The sequence below is a fragment of the Balaenoptera borealis genome (genome assembly GCF_965194805.1).
Source record: "Balaenoptera borealis genome assembly, chromosome: 2".
Classification (NCBI taxonomy): Eukaryota; Metazoa; Chordata; class Mammalia; order Artiodactyla; family Balaenopteridae; genus Balaenoptera; species Balaenoptera borealis.
In genome coordinates this window covers 66,087,516-66,093,401 of record NC_138867.1, presented here as the reverse complement: position 1 = coordinate 66,093,401, position 5,886 = coordinate 66,087,516, and positions in this window count along the sequence as shown.

Below are 5,886 nucleotides of genomic sequence, written 5' to 3'. Positions count from 1 at the left end.
CCTGCCAATGCAGGGGACACGGGTTCGAGCCCTGGTCTGGGAAGATCCCACATGCCGCGGAGCAACTAGGCCCGTGAGCCACAACTACTGAGCCTGCGCGTCTGGAGCCTGTGCTCCGCAACAAGAGAGGCCGCGATAGTGAGAGGCCCGCGCACCGCGATGAAGAGTGGCCCCCGCTTGCCACGACTGGAGAAAGCCCTCGCACAGAAACGAAGAGCCAACACAGCCATAAATAAATAAATTAAAAAAAAAAAAAAAAGACACATGCACCCCAATGTTCATTGCAGCACTATTTACAATAGCCACGTCATGGAAGCAACCTAAATACCCATCAACAGACGAATGGATAAAGAAGTTGTGGTACATATATACAATGGAATATTACTCAGCCATATAAAGGAACCCAATTGGGTCATTTGTAGAGACGTGGATAGATCTAGAGACTGTCATACAGAGTGAAGTAAGTCAGAATGAGAAAAACAAATACCATATATTAATGCACATATGTGGAACCTAGAAAAATGGTACAGATGAACTTGTTTGCAGTGCAGAAATAGAGACACAAATGTAAAGAACAAACGTATGGACACCAAGGTGGGAAAGTGGCAGGGCAGGGGTGGTGGTGTGATGAATTGGGAGATTGGGATTGACATATATACACTAATATGTATAAAACGGATAACTAATAAGAACCTTCTGTATAAAAAAATAAATAAAATAAAATTCAAAAAAAATAAAGACAGGAAAAAAAACCCCCCAAAAAACCAAAAAGAAACCAATTTCTTCTGGCTGCTTTCACAATATGCTCTTTTTTAAACTTTGGCCTGAAGAATAGCCGGTTCCACATAAGCAGACATACCGTGGCAGCACAGAAGTCAAAGAGAAGGACCCAAGGAAGAGAGCCAGAATGGATTCCTAGCCATCAAAGCCTAATCTAGCTGCATTCTGCCCCAGATACAAGGAATATTGCAAATTTTAAGTCTTGTGACACAAAACCATGCTTTGTTCACATCATTGCTCGATGAATATTGATTGAAGGAGACCTTAGTAAACAGGAACTCTTTGCATGCTGTGACTACTTTGGCTGAAAGATATGGCATTCAATTATAATTTAACTAATAGTTAAGTCTTTTTATCTCTTTCAATTGACCCATCTGTTACATAAAAGATCTCTTATTTTCACTGTAACATTGCCAATGTGCTTGTTCCTTGTAGCAAAAGAAATCACAACTTCTGCAAAAAGGATCACATCATTCAAATATCCGGCAATGTTTGAGGAGAAAGAATATTCTTGTATCCAATTTAAGTGCTCTTCCATGCTCTGAAAAATTGAAGAGCTGTCAGGGAAGGATATTTGATGAATATGGAAGGTTTTAACAGAACCTGAGGTGCCAGATTGAGTATTTAGGAATCCATTGCAGACTTTGTTTAAATGACTGCATTTAGTTATGAATATCTTGCTCTGAAAGAGTAAAGTCACATATGAGTACATTCCAGGTAATACAATAAAGCAGTGGTCGCCAATCTTTTTGGCACCAGGGACCAGTTTCGTGGAAGACAATTTTTCCACAGACCGGGGAGGGAAGGGAATGGTTTCGGGATGATTCAAGTGCATTACATTTATTGTGCACTTTATTTCTATTATTATTACATTGTAATATATAATGAAATAATTATACAACTCACCATAATGCAGAATCAGTGGGAGCCCTGAGCTTGTTTTCCTGCAACTAGATGGTTCCGTCTGGGGGTGATGGGAGACAGTGACCCGAAGTGTGTTGCTTATGTCCAGTCTCCTCCGTGATCTCGTTTTGGTTGCTGTCACTGCAGAAAACCCTGCTTCACAAAGACTGGATGTTGGAAATGGAAGCAGGCTTTTCAGTGCCTTTGTGGCAATCTCAGGATATTCTGCCTTGACTTTAATCCAGAACGTATGGAGACTTGACATTGTCTCAAGCATACTTTTAAGGCCACCGTCACTTGCGATCTCAAGCAGTTGATCCTCTTGTAGCATGGACAAAGTCGATTCACCTGGCTTATTCACAAATGGGTCGCGGATCCATTCCTTCCCAGTTTGGGGGTCTTTTGTGGTTGGGAAGTAATGCTCAAACTCTTTTGAAAGCTGAGATAAGTGATCATGCGCCATCTGGGAGAAAGAACCTGGCTCAGTCTCTTTCAAAATCTCTGCTAATGTTTGAAACATGTCAAAATTCCCAGTGTTCACTCATCGCCCCCATAATTCCAGTTTGGCTTTGAATGCAGCCACTTTATCTGCCGTCTTGAACACAGTTGTCGTTCTCCCCTGAACTGACAGATTGAGATCATTGAGCAGGTTGAATGTGTCACACAAATAAGCAAGTTTTGTGACCCATTCTGTGTCACCGAAATGTGCTGCCAGTGGTGACTGTTCTTCTGAAAGTAATCTCTGGAGTGGCTCTCATAACTCAGAAACTCTGGCCACTGATCTACCTTTAGAAAGCCATCTCACTTCCATGTAAAGAGAAGACGTGTGTGCTCTGCGTCCATCTCCTCACAGAGCAGCGTGAACAGACATGAGTTAAGGGCATGTACTTTAACGTGGTTGATAATTTTAATCACATCCTGCAAAACGTTGTTAAATTCAGGTGACATTTTTCGGCTAGCCAGCATTTCTCTAGGGATGACTAGGATAGACTCACATTCAGAAGCGACCTCTTTGACCCAAGTAGTGAAATCAGAAAGCCGTCCAGTCATGGCAGCCGCTCTGTCTGTGCATATACCAACACAAAATGACCAGTTCAGTTGTCCTGATGTGTAATCATTCAAAGACCTCAATAGTTCTGCAGTTGTGGTGTTGGTTGGCAACAAAAGTGCACATAACATATCCTCATGCATATCCTCCTGAAAAATATATTGCACAGAAACAAGCACTGTTGCCTTGTTGTCAACATCAGTAGACTGGTCAACCTGGATTGCGTACCACGGTGACTCATTAATCCTCTCTGACAATTGTGCCTCAATATCCTCTGCTATTTCATCAATTCGTCTAGTTAAGGTGCTAGCCAAAAGAGGAACACATGCCACCTTTTGAACTGCATGCAGCCTCTCCTAAAAGTTCAAGACAGATGTCCTTAGCAGCAGGCAGGATCAACTTGTCACCAATAGTATAGGGCTTCTTAGCTTTAGCAATGCAGTTAACCACTAAGAATGATGCTTTCAGTGCAGACACATTTGATGAAGTAGGCCTTCAATAATTGCTTCTGTTCTTCGTATTCACGTTTTTTTCTTTTGAAAAAGTCCAAAGCCTTGTCCTTTAAGGCAGGGTGCTTGGTCTCTGTGTGGCGAAGCAGTTTTGAAGATTTCACAGCTTTGTTGGATAGCCAGTCACCACATATTATACAGAGCGGGCTTGGAGAACATGAATCACCTGTTGCAATGAAACCATAATTTAAGTAGGACTCTTGTTATATTCTTTTAAATGCAGCTTTCTTTTTGCTGGCAGTCTTAGAGTCTTCTGCTGTCTCATCATTGGGTCTTTCCCCCTTTTCAAAGAAGCTCTCCAACAACGTTTGGTTTTTACTCATGTTGGCTAGGATTAGCTTGTGGGCTTACCAAAACTGTGACTGAGACAAGTGTGCAGTTCAGGAAAGAGGTGTGGACGGAAGTGGTAAATAAAATAACGGGCAGGCCACATGTGGACTAAAATAAGTGTCGGATTCTGACTTAAAACATACCACCAGATGCAGCTGTACAATTGAAGTACATCAACTCACTTGCCACTATAAAGCCTGCTACCAGATGCAGCTTGTCACTTGCCACTCACTGATGGGGTTTTGATATGAGTCTGCAAGCAATTGATTTATTACGGTCTCTGTGTGGTCAAACCTCTCTGCTAATGATAATCTGTATTTGCAGCCACTCCCCTGCACTAGCATCACCACCTCAGCTCCACCTCAGATCATCAGGCATTAGATTCTCATAAGGAGCGTGCAGCCTAGATCCCTCACATGTGCAGTTCACGGTAGGGTTCACAATCCTATGAGAATGTAATGCCACTACTGACCTGACAGGAGGCAGAGCTCAGGCGGTAATGAGAGCGATGGGGAGCGGCTGTAAATACAGATGAAGCTTCGCTCGCTCACCTGCCACTCACCTCCTGCTGTGCGGCCCAGTTCCTGACAGGCCACAACCGGTATCAGTCCGATACCGGTGGCCTGTTACGGATCGACACCAGTCCATGGCCTGGGGGTTAGGGACCCCTGCCCTAAAGGACGGTTTTAAGGGATATTCAAAGACAGATTATTATCATGTTATAATAGTGATTCTTTTTTTATTATTTAACATGCAAACCCTTACATAGTACTTAAAATGTGTTGAGCACTTCTAAGTGAACTTTACAAATATTAACTTTACCCTCCAAACAACCCTATGAGAGAGGCATTATCACTGTTCTCATTTTATACAAAGGAACTTGAGGAACTTAGAGACTAAGTCAATCACTTAACGTCATATACTGGGAGAGCCGGGACGTGTACTCAAGCAGTGTGGCTCTAGAGTCAACATGCTTGGCCATGATGCCAGTCCTCTCAACCCTCCATCCCTCGTCCCCAGAATGCCAGTCGCTGCTCGAGGTTCTGCTCCCTCTCTTGTTTACAGGCATTGGTTGGTAGAACGGCCCTCCACTCCATCCCATTCAGGGTGTTTAGCACAATGTCCTGAATTATATTGGGTGTGGCTTCCTCTTCTGTATTTCAAAGACATTAATTTGTCACTCAAACATTAGTATGGTGCCTATTAGCACCAGCACAAGTGTATTCTTTTTATACTTTATTTTTCTCAATATAGTAGGAGGGAAGATAAGTGCTTATATTATAGCTGTGATGTATTTTCACAGTAGCATCTACAGTACTCATTTACTCACAAAATGCAGAACTTGATCTCACTCCTATTATTCTAGATAACAGTATTTTTCTTGTTATGTGGAACACTTTTAGAGTTACAGAATTAGCTGCGGCCACCTCTTCTGTCATATGCCCCTTCAGGTTACAGACACCACAGGATGGATGGAAGAGGATAACAAGATTCGAGAGATAACTATCTGTGTGCTGAGGGAAGAATTCGGCTTTCAAATTATACTAAATACGTTTTCAGTGTTTGAGACATCACATTTTGGATTGCTTTTGAGAGACTGAATGTACAAATACACAATGGCCAGACCATATATGACAACAGAACTCTGACTCACAACCTCTGCAGCAACCAGTTCAAGAAGCCAAACCACAGTCTCTGAAGCAATCAGCCCAGAGATTAGGCTTTGGTCAGGGACGCCCAGTTCCCCTCATTTTTGCCCCTGTTTCCAATTCAGGACCAGCCAGAGAAAGCCAAATATGCTTCCCAAACCACTTACCTAGGATACCCCGCTTCTAGTTAGTCTGCCTCCAATTTCCCCATGCCTACCACCCCGCTCAGATCACACCCAAGCATTCCCATTTTTTCACCAGAAAGCTTTCCTATGCCTGCCTTTGAGTTTCTGCCAAATTCAAGCAGGTGATGGTGGCTGATTCCCTTGCTATAGCAAGCCCTAAATAGCCTCTGCTATAGTCTCTGTTTGTCCTCATCTGTATAGTCTTTATTTCCACACTTTCAAGAGAAATGAAGCTTCTCTTGATCTACTTGCCAGAAAATTGATTATATGAGTTTCTCTTTTCCAGTGGTGTCTGTAGGGATTGGTTGAAGGGTTGACTATAGTAGCATCTAGATAGTTGGAGGGTTTCTACATTTGTGTGAAAGTGGCCTTACAAATATTAGTTTTATCGTTGTCCGAAAATATTTTTACTTCCTACTACTTGTAATTGGATGTGTTTGCCCGTCTCAGTAGCATTAAAAAAAAAATCAGAGAAACAAACC